Raw genomic sequence first — 14,717 nt, forward strand, 5'->3', positions numbered from 1 at the left:
TACATGTTGTTTTTGTTAAAAGTGCACTTGCATTGTTGTGAGCTATCTTGGGATCAGTGTTTGAGGGTGGAAGAGATTTTTTTAAAAAAATAAATAAAACCGGGAAGGCCAGATCCTGTGCTGGCATCCCAGGAAATGCATAGGCTGTGCTAGATACAATGGGACTGCAGAACCAAAATGTCCCATGGAACATTAGAGATTGCAGTGGAGTGCAGGGAGTTCCCTGAAGTGGTACCCATAGGAAAGAACTCCCACCATCCCCAGGACAGCTGCAGATTTCTGCAAGAACCATGAAGATCTCAATGGAGCTCTCCTTCACAGAGCCTCTTCCTATGTGAACTTTCCCCCTGGATACCACTTAAGGTCTTTCCTCAAATCTTGTCATGTTGCAAGCCACCTTGAGCATGATTTTAGGTATGGAAAGGTGGGATACAAATAAAATAGTGATGAGAATTGTGGTGATGAGATTCAAGAGAGCTTATGGACACCAGAGATGTGAGTTACATGAAGGCAAGGTTATGAAAGAAGGTCTCTCCTGGAGAACTGGTCCTTGAGGAGAAGGAAGATTTATTGGCAAGGAAATATTGGGAAGGGTCATCACTCAAATGTCTGCATTGCAGCTTCATTGCATGCAGAAGGTCCCAGGTTCAATCCCTAGCATCTCCTGGTAGGAGATCCTCACCATCTGTGTAGACAACACTGAGCTAGATGGACCAATGGTCTGACTCAATATAAGGTGGCTTCCTATGAGAGATGGAGGAGATGTTCCAGCAAGATACAGCAAATGCAGAGATCTGAGTGGGATGATAAATGAATCTGTGCAGAGAAGAGGTTAGGAGAACATCAAGAAAGTCTCTACTGAATTGATTCACACAGGCACAAACACTCCCATATCTAAACATTCAGTGACTCAAGAATGGAGCAGAGGAAGCTAGTCTAGACTTTCTGGAGGGGAAAGTCTATAGTGCTCTATAAATTGGCCCACCCTGCAACTGCGTCATCTCCTAGTAGCACCTTTTCTTCTGCATTATTCATCTCTGGGCACTTCCAGACTGTCACTATTTTTTCTGTAGGATTCAGTCATGTGCATGCCGAGACCCCGATACTACCCCATTTCCTAGGTGAAATAACTAGACAAATGTAAAATTGAGATAAGTAGTATTACACCCATTTTATAGACGGGGAAGACAGAGGCTGGGAGCAGGGAAGGGGTTAGAGTAGATAAATCTTGGGTCCCTTTCAACTCTACAGTTCTATGATTCTATGAGTCTCACTGAAAAGGTGACAACTCTCTTTAGTTTTCTCTGCAGCCCCATGCATCCTGCTCAAGAGATGCCCCACTGAAAAGTAAGCCCTGGGCTTCACAACGTTCCTTAAACAAATGCAGAGGCATGATCTAAATCAGGCTTCCTCAACCTTGGTCCTCCAGATGTTTTGAAACTACAATTCCCATCATCCCAGAACACTGGTCCTCCTAGCTAGGGATCATGGGAGTTGTAGGCCAAAAACATCTGGAGGGCCGAGGCTGAGGAAGCCTGGTCTAAATATAAAAATAGCTGCAAGGGGCCAGTGGCAATAGAGGAGAGGGGCTCCTGTACATTTAATAAAGTGATGGAAATGGGATTCAGCTTGCGTGATCAGCCATACTTGGTGGAATCCCCTGCCCTACACAATAACTAAAGGGGCAGAAGTCCTCTCCTCTTTTGAATCTGATGAAGAAGAAGAAGATGAGTTTGGATTTGATATCCCGCCTTTCACTCCCCTTCAGGAGTCTCAAAGCGGCTAACAATCTCCTTTCCCTTCCTCCCCCACAACAAACACTCTGTGAGGTGAGTGGGGCTGAGAGACTTCAGAGAAGTGTGACTGGCCCAAGATCACCCAGCAGCTGCTTGTGGAGGAGCGGAGACACGAACCCGGTTCCCCAGATTACGTGACTACCACTCTTAACCACTACACCACACTGGCTCCACACTGACAGGAGTTGCCATGCCTTTTATCGGCTTTGGTTTGACCCCAACATTTTAGTTTGAGGCTTTTGTGTGTATAAGGAGGGTTTAGACATCTAGGTCAAAAAGTCAAAGTTGTTTTAGACTGGGAAGGGAATATACTATCTTTTGACTTGCTTGCATCGCTGCCTTCCTTGTGCCTCAAGCCCTCCTCCGGTGAGAGGGGAGAGAAACCAAAGTGGGTGAAAAACAGCTCTTTATATTCCTTCCACATCCTGAGAAACAAAAGGGACTGGGAGGAGAAAATTTTCCCCTTCTCGGTAAACACTACTTTGTTCCACCAAATCAACAGCCTGCCTCATACATCTACTACAGTGGGTTTTCTGCAGGGTAATTAATTTGGCATTAGAATGGATCCACAGTCAGGTGAGTGTGCTCAAATCTCCCCAAAGCACTGGTGCAACAGCCTTGCTCAACCTCCAGATATTTTGGACTACAGTGGTACCTCGGGTTACAGACGCTTCAGGTTACAGATGCTTCAGGTTACAGACTCCGCTAACCCAGAAATAGTACCTCAGGTTAAGAACTTTGCTTCAGGATGAGAACAGAAATCACGCGGTGGTGGCATGGTGGCAGAAGGAGGCCGCATTAGCTAAAGTGGTACCTCAGGTTAAGAACAGTTTCAGGTTAAGAACAAACCTCCAGAAGGAATTAAGTTCTTAACCTGAGGTACCACTGTATAGGTGCCATCAGCTCCGGCTAAAACGACCATTCTGATGCTGGGACTTGAGAAAGCCCAGCTGAGTTGTATTCCAAAACATCAGGAGGACACCAGGTTGAGAAAGATGGAGCTAGACCATTGCTAGTTTAGCATCGCTATTGCTGGGGGGGGGGGGGGCGCTAACTGAGGTCACATCACCACTATACATGTAAAGCCCTCTTATACCATGGTTTGCCTCTAACTCCCATCAGCCCCAGCCAGCTTGGCCAATGGTCAGGGATGATGGGAGCTGCTGGTGAAGAACACCTGGATTATAACCCTTGTCTTCCAGGTCCTAGTCCAACCCTCTAATCATTACACCCCACTGACCCTCATGAGGGAGGGGAAACTTTCATAAAAGAAATTGGACTGTCCCTAGAAAATAGGGACAATTTGGTTATATGTAGCAGCCATTTTCCCAGTAGTGATGTATGGAAGTGAGAGCTGGACCATAAAGAAGGCTGATCGCCGAAGAATTGATGCTTTTGAATTATGGTGCTGGAGGAGACTCTTGAGAGTCCCATGGACTGCAAGAAGATCAAACCTATCCATTCTTAAGGAAATCAGCCTTGAGTGCTCACTGGAAGGACGGATCCTGAAGCTGAGGCTCCAATACTTTGGCCACCTCATGAGAAGAGAAGACTCCCTGGAAAAGACCCTGATGTTGGGAAAGATGGGGGGCACAAGGAGAAGGGAACGACAGAAGACGAGATGGTTGCATAGTGTTCTCGAAGCTACCAGCATGAGTTTGACCAAACTGCAGGAGGCAGTGGAAGACAGAAGTGCCTGGCGTGCTCTGGTCCATGGGGTCACGAAGAGTCGGAGACGACTAAACGACTAAACAACAACAACAAAAGCAGCCATTATTGATGGATGAATGCCTCATAATAACTAGTAATTTTGCCTGATACCCCTGAACTGAATCCCCAGTTACCCGGAGTAAGACCCATTGAGTTCAATTAGTCTTACTCCTGAATAGACACGTAAAGGATTGAGCAGTTAAACTTCCCACAGCCAGCTTGTCAAGGATCCAGTCCTCTTAGTTCTGATTAAACAGACTTTGGATTGTCACATGATTAGACACAAACGCTGAATGCATTTCTGAGAAATAGCCTTTGAATTATAATGGGTAAGTTGCAGTTTCTGAAAGGGTCATTAAAAAAATGTTTAGACTGAACCACACTTCATGCATTTTTATGGAAAAAATAAGTTAGGCCAGTTAAAGATAAATAAATAGCATTACTAATGCGGCTGTTATTTCTGTGCGGCATAATCAATTCATTTTCTGCTTATTCCGACCCATAAAAAGAGACTTGGTGAACCATACCAAAAGTGGTCTATCAATTCTGATAATCAGTTCCCAGTAGGGGCCACTTAGATGCTCCTGCAAGTTTGTGAGCAAAGCATGGACCTTGGCAACTTGTTTCTCACCAGCACCAGTTATTCAGCGATACACTGCCCTGGAACATTCAGGCTCCATTCAAAGGATTGTCACTAAAAGCTTACAGATCCATGCCCTACAAACACGCCTGTTCCTTTTTTTAAGGATTAAGCCTGTCTTAGGGTCCAGCTGCACTATACATTTAAAGCAGTATCATACCACTTTCAATAGCCAAGGCTTTCTCCCAAAGAATCCTGGAAAATGAAATTTAAGAGGGCTGAAGATTGTTAGGAGACCCCTGTTCCCTTCACAGAGCTACAGTTCCAAGAAAGGTGGATTGAAAACTGCAACTTGGTGAAGGGACTAAGGCAGGCATAAGCAAACTCGGCCCTCCAGATGTTTTGGGACTACAACTCCCATCATCCCTAGCTAACAGGGCAGGGCAGGGATACTGGGAGTTGTAGTCCCAAAACATCTGGAGGGCTAAGTTTGCCTATGCCTGGGCTAAGGATTCTTTGGGGGAAGACATGCTTGTCTAAGTGGTACGATACTGCTTAATAAGTGTAGTGCAGGTGGGACCTGAGTTCCTTCAAGAGCGTCCTCGAAGATAACTCTTCAGATAAGATCAAAGAGTTGTTCTCAGCTGCCACAGAGAGCAGGAGGACTTAGGTCTGGCAGGCTTACATTGTAGGAAGGTAGATGTTGGCTGAACGTCAGGAGAAATCTCTTGATCAGCCTTCCCCTGCTTAGCTGGAGCTGGTAGGAGCATAGCTGTCAATGTTTCCATTTTTTAAAGGGAAATTCCCTTATTCCGAATAAGGGCCTGGAAACGATGCCTTATGAGGAACGGCTAAGGGAGCTGGGCATGTTTAGCCTGGAGAAGAGGAGGTTAAGGGGTGATATGATAGACATGTTCAAACATATAAAAGGATGTCATATAGAGGAGGGAGAAAGGTTGTTTTCTGCTGCTCCAGAGAAGCGGACACGGAGCAATGGATCCAAACTACAAGAAAGAAGATTCCACCTAAACATTAGGAAGAACTTCCTGACAGTAAGAGCTGTTCGACAGTGGAATTTGCTGCCAAGGAGTGTGGTGGAGTCTCCTTCTTTGGAGGTCTTTAAAAAGAGGCTTGACAACCATATGTCAGGAGTGCTCTGATGGTGTTTCCTGCTTGGCAGGGGTTTGGACTCGATGGCCCTTGTGGTCTATTCCAACTCTTCTATGATTCTATGATTCTATGAATAGGATTCCTCACAAGAAAAGGGAAAAGTTGACAGCTATGGGTAGGAGTTGTATTCCAAAACCTCTGGTGGACACCAGGTTATAATATAATAATAATAATTTATTATTTGTACCCCACCCATCTGGCTGTGTTTCCCCAGTCACTCTGGGCGGCTTCCAACAAAGATTAAAAATACATCAAAATGTCACACATTAAAAACTTCCCTGAACAGGGCTGCCTTCAGGTTGAGGAATGTTGCTCTTGATGGTAAGATGGTGGGCCAATTACCTGGATGGTTGGTGGGATTTCCCTCCTGGGAAATCTCCAAGCAGAGACTAACAGCCATCTGAAGGACATGTTCCAGCCCTGGGTTTCTTATATTGAGCAGGGTTTGGGCTAGATGGATCAAAAGGCCATCGTTCTTGTCGCTACAAAATTATCATATATACCCCCCACGTGCCCTAACAGCTTCCAAATATAAAAACGACTATGAAGTATCCACATATCATTAAAATAAGCGGTTAGAAAATTCCATCAAAACATTGAAAACATCCATAATTAAAATGTGCATTAAAATCAAAACAATTAAAAGAGCTATTAAAGCAATTAGATCAGGAAGCTTGCATTCAGGGAAATGTCTGCCTAAACAGGTGTGCTTTCAGGAGCCAGCAGAATGCCAGTACTGATGGCACCTCTCATTTTTCAGCAGGGAGGGCATTCCATGACACGGGAACTGCCAGTGAAAAAGCCGGCCTCCATGTTACCATTTCTATGATTCTATAAAACCCCACATTTGACCCCGGGATACCTCCCAACTCATTCTCTGGTTCTATATTTTTATGAGCTTCTATCGTGTCACCGCTTACATTTCCTCTAAACTGAAAAGTCCCAAACACGGCAACCTTTCCTCATAAAGAAGTTGTTCCACCCCCTTGATAATTTTAGTTGCCCATTTTCTGAAATACCAGTCAACTGTTTGGCAATGTTTCTCAACGGCAAATATTAGCAGCGCTTCTGTCTCTCTTATGATCGAAGAATAAATCAGGAGGAAAGAATGCTAGAAAAATGCACAGCGTGGGCAATCGCAAGAAGGGGAAATGACATAAATTGTGCCGCCACGACCACACACCCCCCCCCAAAAAAAACTGGAGAGATTTTTCTTAAAGCCAAGTCAAAAAGCAAACAAACCACTAATCTGAACTACTTCGGTACAACACAGTGAGACGGGGGCGAGAAGAGTCAGAGTCTTTAATCTTTAACAAACTGATGCTCGCTCAGCATCAGGCAACGCCAGAGGAAAAGAGAAATGGCTTATTAAATAGCAACATGGGAGGGAAAAGCTTGAGATGGTGGGGTAAATACAGAAATATCTGCATAGCAAAGGAAGTTGTTCTGTAAGGTCAGAGCCAGCTAAGGAGAAGCACAGATTAATTGCTACTGGGTCTCAGTCGTGGCGTGGTCGTTCCCCCCCCCCCCCCAGTGTTTGCAACACATTCACTAAGAAATGATGGAAGTGCTCATGAGCACGCACAGAGTGCAGGTTGGTGGGTAACTGCAGAAAGTCCTCACACACATGGGGCTGGAGGGAAGGGCTGCAGCTCAGTGTTAGATCACTTGCTTCGCATGTAGAAAATCCCAGGTTCATTTCGCAGTGGAAAAGGCAGGGCTGCAAAAGGCTCCTGTGTCTGAAATCCTGGGATCCAAGGAGGCAATACTAAGCTCGGTTGAAACAATGGTTTGATTCAGTGTAAGGCTGCCTCTGAGGTTCCTAACTTCTCACAAAGCCTTTCCAGGCAGAATCAGACCCATCACTTCCCTCCCTAAAATATTAAGTTCTCTCTGTGTCTCTCTCATTCATTCCTGAAATTAATTCAGATCCTAGGATCTTGGCTTATCTGTGTAAAGCTGAATACAAAGACCTCTGTTTCCCAGTTTGGAGATAGGACTCCAATGGAAGTGCAGAGGCAGGAAGCTGTCACTTAAATTTCAACATTGCAGCTTCTCGGGTTTGCAGAGATGGAAATATGATGGTGTGGTTGATTTCAAGGGAGGTCGCCCCCTCCTCCTCGGTTTCTGTCTTCCTTTTCCCCATCCGAAATGTTCAGCTCTCCCTTTCGTTTTACAATCAATTTTTTAACTGTACAAAACGGCACCAAATCACTAGTAGCATAGTCAACTTTTAAAGTATCCAAAATAAGACCATGATAATCTATATTTGGGGGAAGAGCGCCATCTCTCTGTCACTTGGCGAAATCCAAAACCAATTGACTTCAGTTCTGGAGAGCTAGCCATCTCTGCCAGTAACCGCAACACTCTCTCTCTCTCTCTCTCTCTCTCTCTCTCTCTCTCTCTCTCTCTCTCTCTCTCTCTCTCTCTCTCTCACACACACACACACACACACACATTTAGCAAAATCAGAATAGACTATAAAATCCACTAATCCTGCAAGTGCGCATCAGCATTTTCTACTAAAAAGTGCAGTGTGCTTATCTCTCTGTGTGCATCCCTGTTAGTTTTATTTCAGAATCATTTCATTTTCAAAGGCAGAGCACATATACTGAGGGAAAAAAGGGGGGGTTAACCATTCATTTTATGCTATTTTGCAAAAGGCGGCTGGGCAAATGGCAAAGGGAAACTTTAAGGCAAAGGTTTTTTCAGGGAGAGAAAGAGAGAGGTTGAGGTCTGCTTGGAGAGATGGAGCAATCCTGTGCATGGCAGACATAGATGGAATAGGCAAGATCAAGACTTACAGCCCTAAACATCATCACCACGGGAAGCTTTAAGTCACATTAGGTTAAGTGGGATGTACTTCTGAGTATAAACGTGCAAAGGTGTAAGAGAGAGATTGTTATGGATCGATTCTGAAGCGGATAGATGTGGGGATCAGTGAGTAGAGAGAAGGCATCTATGGATGAGCCAAGAGATAGATGAGTCTTACAGTCATTCTGCCTATCCCCGGAAGTGCATGAGCGAAATTCTTGAGAGCAGCTTTATAGAACCCAGGGATGCTTTTTCTTCTTCTTCTTCTTGCACAAATGGAAAACGCTGTCTGACAAAACTGCTCCTCTCAAATTAGAGAGACAAAATAGTCTGGAGCTCTCAGAATCAGCCCAGCTTTGACAGTGTCAGAATCTTACTCTGTTATTGAGCGACTAGAGGGAGCATCATTCAGGGAAGTCCATATTTTATGCCTCGAGCTCTTAGGAGGATTGCCATAAACAAGGGTCTGTTTATATTCCACCTATGATACTTGAGCAAAAAGAGAAGTGCCTCTTGTTTATGGTTGGGGTTTTCCACCCCACCTGTTTCACCTCCCATGTTTCGTGCCACATATCACTTCATCCATCAAGCAGTTAACTCAGATCCATCTGAATTAATCCTATCAATTCCCTCTGGAGCCGTTTGCCTGGCTTAAAAGCACGCCGTGGATCCTGTTATTGGTCCAAGCTTTCAGTCTGAGTGGCAAGCCAGACTGCTGGGCCCTGAATGTAGCAGTAGTGGCGGAAAGTCAGGAACAACTCCAATTCATTTTCCTAAGCCTTGATCCTTAGGGTCACGGGTCAAGGAAGACTTGCTTTCTCATTCCAGACCTGGACGCTTTCCAGAATCCGATGTTCTTCAGCTACAGAACAACCAGTCCACCTAATACCTAGCCTCAAATTCAACATGCATGGAATTTGCAGGAGAAAATCCATTGACCTGGGAAGGGATCCAACCTTTTGAGCGAAGAGCTGTTTTAGTGCAAAAATGCACCTGAAGCCCATGTGGGCTATACACACCTTGATCTCATACATTTTTCTCCCCACTGTTTAATATTGTTACATGAAGGAAACTGTTACATCTGAATTCGCTTGGCCCAGGCTGGTTGGGTTTCTATGAGACATTGCTTTCTGACACACAGTTGTAAATATTATTCCAATTTCTGCTTATCCGTAGAGGAGCACCAATGCTGCATTTATTTCCACTTGCCTCAATTTGGTTTGGTCAAATACCTGACCAGCCACATCGAAAACAAACAAAAAAAAATGTATCATTTATCAATTTCATGTATGCCCCACCTTTTTCTCCAAGAAGTTCAGTGTGGTGTACATAATTCTCCCCACTAATTTAATCCTTACAACAACCCTGCAAGGCTGGAGAGCAGTCACTGGCCCAAGGTCACACCCAGTGAACTTCATGGCCCAGTGGGGATTCGAACTCCAGTCTCACAGGTCCCAGCCCATTACTCTAACCACTGCACCCCACTGCCTCACCCCACACTTTCCCAAAGTACCCTTTTTCCAGCAGAGGCTTCTCTTGAAGTAGGCTGCATTTCGAAAAAGTATAGGAAGACTTTTGAAAGTAGATACAAACCCTTCACCTTATAATGTGATCTCATTCTTTCTCTCCCAGCCCACTCTATCCAATGACGCTGATTTCCAATGTAAGGAGAGAGTGCCAACTCCCTGGGTGCCAACTCCCTGGGGCCCTGAGTGCCTGAGCACCCACAAAATTCCCCATGACCCTTTGTGAGTGGTCGGGCACCCACAAATTTCAGTGCCAGGGCTATGCACGCTGCATGGCACCCACGGTCGCGGGGCCAAGTTGGCACTCCTGGGGGTGGGGGGAGAGAGGTGGCTTCCACTAGGGAAGAAGTTTCCAAAAGCTCATCGTGACTCCGAGATACCTACAGATGCAGGAAAATGCCGAGCGATGGGGTGGAGAGGCAGTCAGAAACACAACAGCCACATATACGAGGAGAGGGAACAGAGGCTCTCCAAAAAGCACATCCACGCGCGCCCATACCGTTGGCGCAAGGGACACCCGTGGGTCAACCCAACACCCCCACCTTAGGGATAGATCCAGGGCAATTCCGGAGTAAGCTGCCCTAGTGTCTGCTTGGCACAAGGCAGGGAAGGACGCCTCGGTTTTCCCGGTACTGTTTCCGTAGAAAACAGGAAAAGGTGCGGGGGGGCTAACCAAGCTAAGGACCTTTTGTATCGCCCTCATCCTTTGCTGCAGATCTAAACGGCTGGGGGGACGGGGACGGGGGCACTCAGCTTTGGCTGCACAAATTCAACACCACCCCATCCGACAAACCTCCACCCGAGGCTCTCGGAGACCAGATGGTCCCCCGTGCGTTCCCTCGCTGAAAACTGCTCGGGGTGCGGGTCATGGAGAGGGCAAGATCCCACGTCCTTAATCATTTCGGGGAATGGGCTTTATTAGCAGGCTGTCCAAACCCTTAAGCCGAAGCAAGCGGAGGATTCAGGTCCCGTTGACACTCCGGTAGGAGCCCGTCAACCCAGTCCGCCGCGGCTCCCAGCGCTCCTCCGGCTTACGCGATTTATGGATCGCGGCAGGCGGCTCGTTCTCTCCCCGCCTTCGCCTAACGCAACGAGCAGCACCACTGCTCCTGTTTCCTCAACTCCACACACCCTCACTTCCTCACCATTATAGTCATGCGGACTAGAACCCTGTGTTTTGAAAGGTGTTTTGTTTTTTAAAGATCCCGTTCCTTTCTCTGCCCCCCCCCCCTTCCTTCCAGGCTGAAACGCAGTATATCAACAGGTGTTTTTTTAAGGGAAGAGAAAGGGGGAAGGAAACCTTGCTTTCGGATTCATGGAAAGGGGTTTTGATTCTATATCCGTCCCCCCGTCCCCCGCTCCCTCTGCCGTCAACCTTGCTTCTCGATTGGTAAGGAAAGAGCCCGAAAATGTACCCGATGGAGGCGGGGAAGCTGCAGCCTCCGTCTAAAGTGTCTCTCCTTTAAGCAAGACTTAGCCGTATCCATGGAGCTGCCTGAATCGCGACGCAGGGAGGTGCGTGGATATTTTCCAATCCGAGTCCTGAAGGATCGTTGGGCTCCGTTTGCAATAATAATAATAATAATAATAATAATAATAATAATAATAATAATAATAATAATAATAATTTGACCTTGCTGTGATATTCAAATGTGGCCTCTCGGGGCACACCAATCCATCAGACTGGATTTTGGCTGGATCGGGCCAATAACAACAGTGGAATAAGGCACCGGGTGGGGGGCGTCATACCCTCCCCGCTTATTTTCACTCCAGCAAATAAATAAACCCCACCGCCAACACCTTGTTTGGGATTAAGTTCAAGAATCCTCGGCGCTGCCTATAGAGACTGTGCACCTCTCGATCCTGATCAGGTGTTTGGGGAAGAACTGGACGTTGCAGGAATGGGACCGAGGGAGACTGTCTCCCACCCCCTCACAAAAAAAGGAGAAAGCGCCTGGCAGTGCAGCAGACACAGGAATGAGTACAAGGGGCACCCCCTCCTCCTCCTTTTCCTTACCACCACCCAGATCCTCCTTGCTCCTTCGCTTTCCCCGCGCTGCATAGAAGGGGGCTTGTTTCTTCCCCTGGGGGGAAAGGGGTGTCCGTCCTCCCCCAAAAGCGTGGCACCCTCTGCTCCCCGTGGAGGCATCTCTTTCGCGCGCCTCGTGTTTTTACGCAGAATGGCTGCTCCCCTACCCTCCAAGGAGTCCATAAGTTACGGCTTCCAGGCTGTGCCTCTTGGCGGTCTATAGGACGACTCGCGAGTAAGAATCGTGGAGCCCGCCAAGATTGGGAGGAGGTATCTCTCTGGTGGCTTGTCGTCGTCCCCCCCCCCCCCGCTTTAAAATGTGGTGTCTCAGAAGTATAGGGGGGACTGGAAAAAAAGAGGGGGTGGGGAGGAACTTTATGGATGCGATGCATTTGGGAGATCTGCCCTCCCCCGCCCGAAATCTCTCCCAGTAAATGTCCAGAATGATTCAAATAGGCGGCGGGGGCGTTGGTGGTGGTTGGGACGGCTTCAAAACAGCGACCCCCCCCCCCCCAGCTTTCCAGGCGGGTGCGAGGGAGAAGTCGACTCCCGCAGGGCGATCCCCGTTCACGTCTACTCGCGAGTAAGCCCCCGCTTGGCTTCTCGAAAGGGACTTTGTTCAACGTGCCTGCGAGATTGCCGCCTCCTAAAGGCGACGTTAAGGGAGACCTTCCCGACAAGACACCCTTCCCCATTACAGACTTGTAGGTTTTCCAGCTTCTCAGGCTAAACAAGGTGGTGTTGTGGTGTGGTGTGGTGTGGTGTGGTGTGGTGTGGTGTGGTGTGGTGTGGTGTGGTGTGGTGTGGTGTGTGTGTGTGTGTGTGTGTGTGTGTATTTTGGCGAGCTCCGATAACCTGTCACTGCCGGTCCTTCTCCCGTTCGGTTTAGCTCCAGATCTCCTCATCTATGCAGTTCCAGGCAAGCTGGGCTTTGCGGTGGCGACCGAACCTCTTTCAGCCCCCAAAACTGATCCATTTCACATTCCCTGGCTCTCTCCCTCCCTCTCGTTCCTACAACCTCAGGCAAATATGTCCAGATTTTTTTTCCTTATTCCTTCCCCCCAAAAACCAGAAACAAAAACTGTAGTACAGTACTAGTTACCTTCCAAGCCCTTAACAGCAAAAAGGCTAAAGTTCGGATCAGAAGGGTCCAGTATTTGAGAGGCGACGGTGTAGGAACTGAGTGGTTTGACTCAAAAAGGCAATAATTCAGTATTTAGGCTCGGCTCCAGATACTAGAAGAAGACCCCCCCCCAAAAAAAAGTTGCATCCACTCAGGAAGAATAAATCAACCCCTCTCCAAATACACACGAACCAACTCACACATACATACATATATATTATGTATATAAACCGAAAACCTACCTTTCTAGACCATCCACGAAATTATACCGTTTCCCCCAGCCGGATCAAATTCCAAATGGGAAGCATCCACATATCCAGAAGTAAGAAAATGGCCATTGGCTAATGAGTCAAAAAAGGATTTCGGGGAGAGGGGGGGTGTCGTTTTGCTTCCCCCCCTTCCAACCCACTCTTAAACACACACACACACACACACCAAACTTTGCTCCAAATTTAAAGTGCACACAGACACACACTCACTCTCTCACACCCCCTTTGGTATTGGGGTACAAAAAAAGAAAATAACTGGAAATGAAATATGATCGCTAATAATGACCGGCGACGGCGGTGATAAAGGGCGCAGGAATCCTGAGCGATGGGAGAATCTCAAAGCCCACTTTGGAGACGGAAGAAAGGAACCCGAGGCGGGATTAGATCCACCAGGAGAGAAGGAAGTCTTCTTGGAATAGCTGAGAGCTTTTGGGGTGCTGCTTTCCTCCCCCCAAAGTCTTCTTTCCCGGGGAGGCCAAAATCCATCCGGTGCCTCTGAAACCCTCTTTTAAATTCCTCCCAGGATCTCTCGCGCTTCCTGCTCTTGAATCCCAGTCTCCTTCTCTTGGTTCTTTCGGTTGTAACTAGACTCGGTCTATACTGTAGCCAGAGGCTGCATTAAGGATTACATCAGGCTTTTATAAGCTTTCCAGCTCGCACATTAGACAGAGTGAGAGGGAGAGAGGGAAAAGGAGGGAGGGGGAGAGGGAGGGAGGGAGGGAGGCAGGGGTGGAGAGAGAGGGGGCTGATAAAAAGGGCTCGCTCTTCCTCGCTATACTGTACACTATAACACACATCTAGCTTTGTAAAAAAAATAATAAAAAAAATAAAACAGGCAGCTCCGCGAGGAAAGCCTAGAATAAGCGCCACATCATTCCATGTGCCTAGATGAGAGGGATCCAGCAAGGAAACGGTCGGAGAAAGCTGGCTAGATCAATGGGTCTCCCACGCTGGGATAACTTTCTCCCGTGGAGAGAGGCCGGGAAGAGGCAAGGAGAGACTGAGGAGCGCTCGGGCTGTTTATGACACATAAATCAACCCGAGCCTCTGGTAATCACGGTGCGCTTAGCCTGGCCAGGTAATACTAATAATAATCCCCGGGAAGATGACTGGCGGGGAGGGAAGCGCGCGCGGCGGCGATGGAGAGGGAGTTCTCTGCAGCCGGAGGCAAAATATGAGGGGGGGGGGGAGGTGGCGGTTTGGAGAGGGGAGCAGAGCTGGATTTGGGGGCGGATCGAGGGAGCGGCGCAGTGCCGGAGAGGGCGTTGAACGGATGGAGGCAGGTTTGTGGGGGCGCCCGGGTCTCGACTCTCTTGCCTGCCCGGTAACGTTGGGAGAGGATCGGAGAGGGGAGATTTTCCACGGGGGAGGAGAGGGTTTAAAGTGGGGAGAGAGGAGGCCCTCTTCCCTCCTCCTCCGCGAAGGAGAGAGAGAGAGAGAAGGAGGAGGAGGAGAGCGCGCGCTGCGCAATGAACGTGGGCACGGAGCTGGAGAGGTGATGGATTGCGCCGGCCGTGCTTTTGGAGAGGTTGACCAGGACGCTAGGGAAGCCTTCGCTGCGGTTTCCCCGTCTCTCTCTCTCTCTCTCTCTCTCTCTCTCTCTCTCTCTCTCTCTCTCTCTCTCTCTCTCTCTCTCTCCTCCTTCGAAACACACACACACAGAGAGACACACTCCTCGTTTTCTCTGCCTCCCTCCGGGG

General features: G+C 47.8%; 1 protein-coding gene across 2 annotated transcripts in view; it reads right to left on the bottom strand.

The window, feature by feature from the left end:
• ADGRB1 (adhesion G protein-coupled receptor B1) overlaps window positions 1-14,369 on the bottom strand; it is a 381,963-nt gene extending 367,594 nt beyond the window's left edge. The window contains exon 1 of one of the 2 annotated variants that reach the window (XM_077932693.1): window positions 12,991-14,353. The gene's annotated coding sequence lies outside the window, so the exon portion shown is untranslated. Of the gene's footprint in view, window positions 1-12,990 lie in introns of both variants that reach the window. The other variant, XM_077932692.1, reaches the window with a different exon arrangement.
• Between the last annotated feature and the right edge of the window lie 348 nt (window positions 14,370-14,717).

Source organism: Podarcis muralis, chromosome 8, assembly GCF_964188315.1.
Source record: "Podarcis muralis chromosome 8, rPodMur119.hap1.1, whole genome shotgun sequence".
NCBI lineage: Eukaryota > Metazoa > Chordata > Lepidosauria > Squamata > Lacertidae > Podarcis > Podarcis muralis.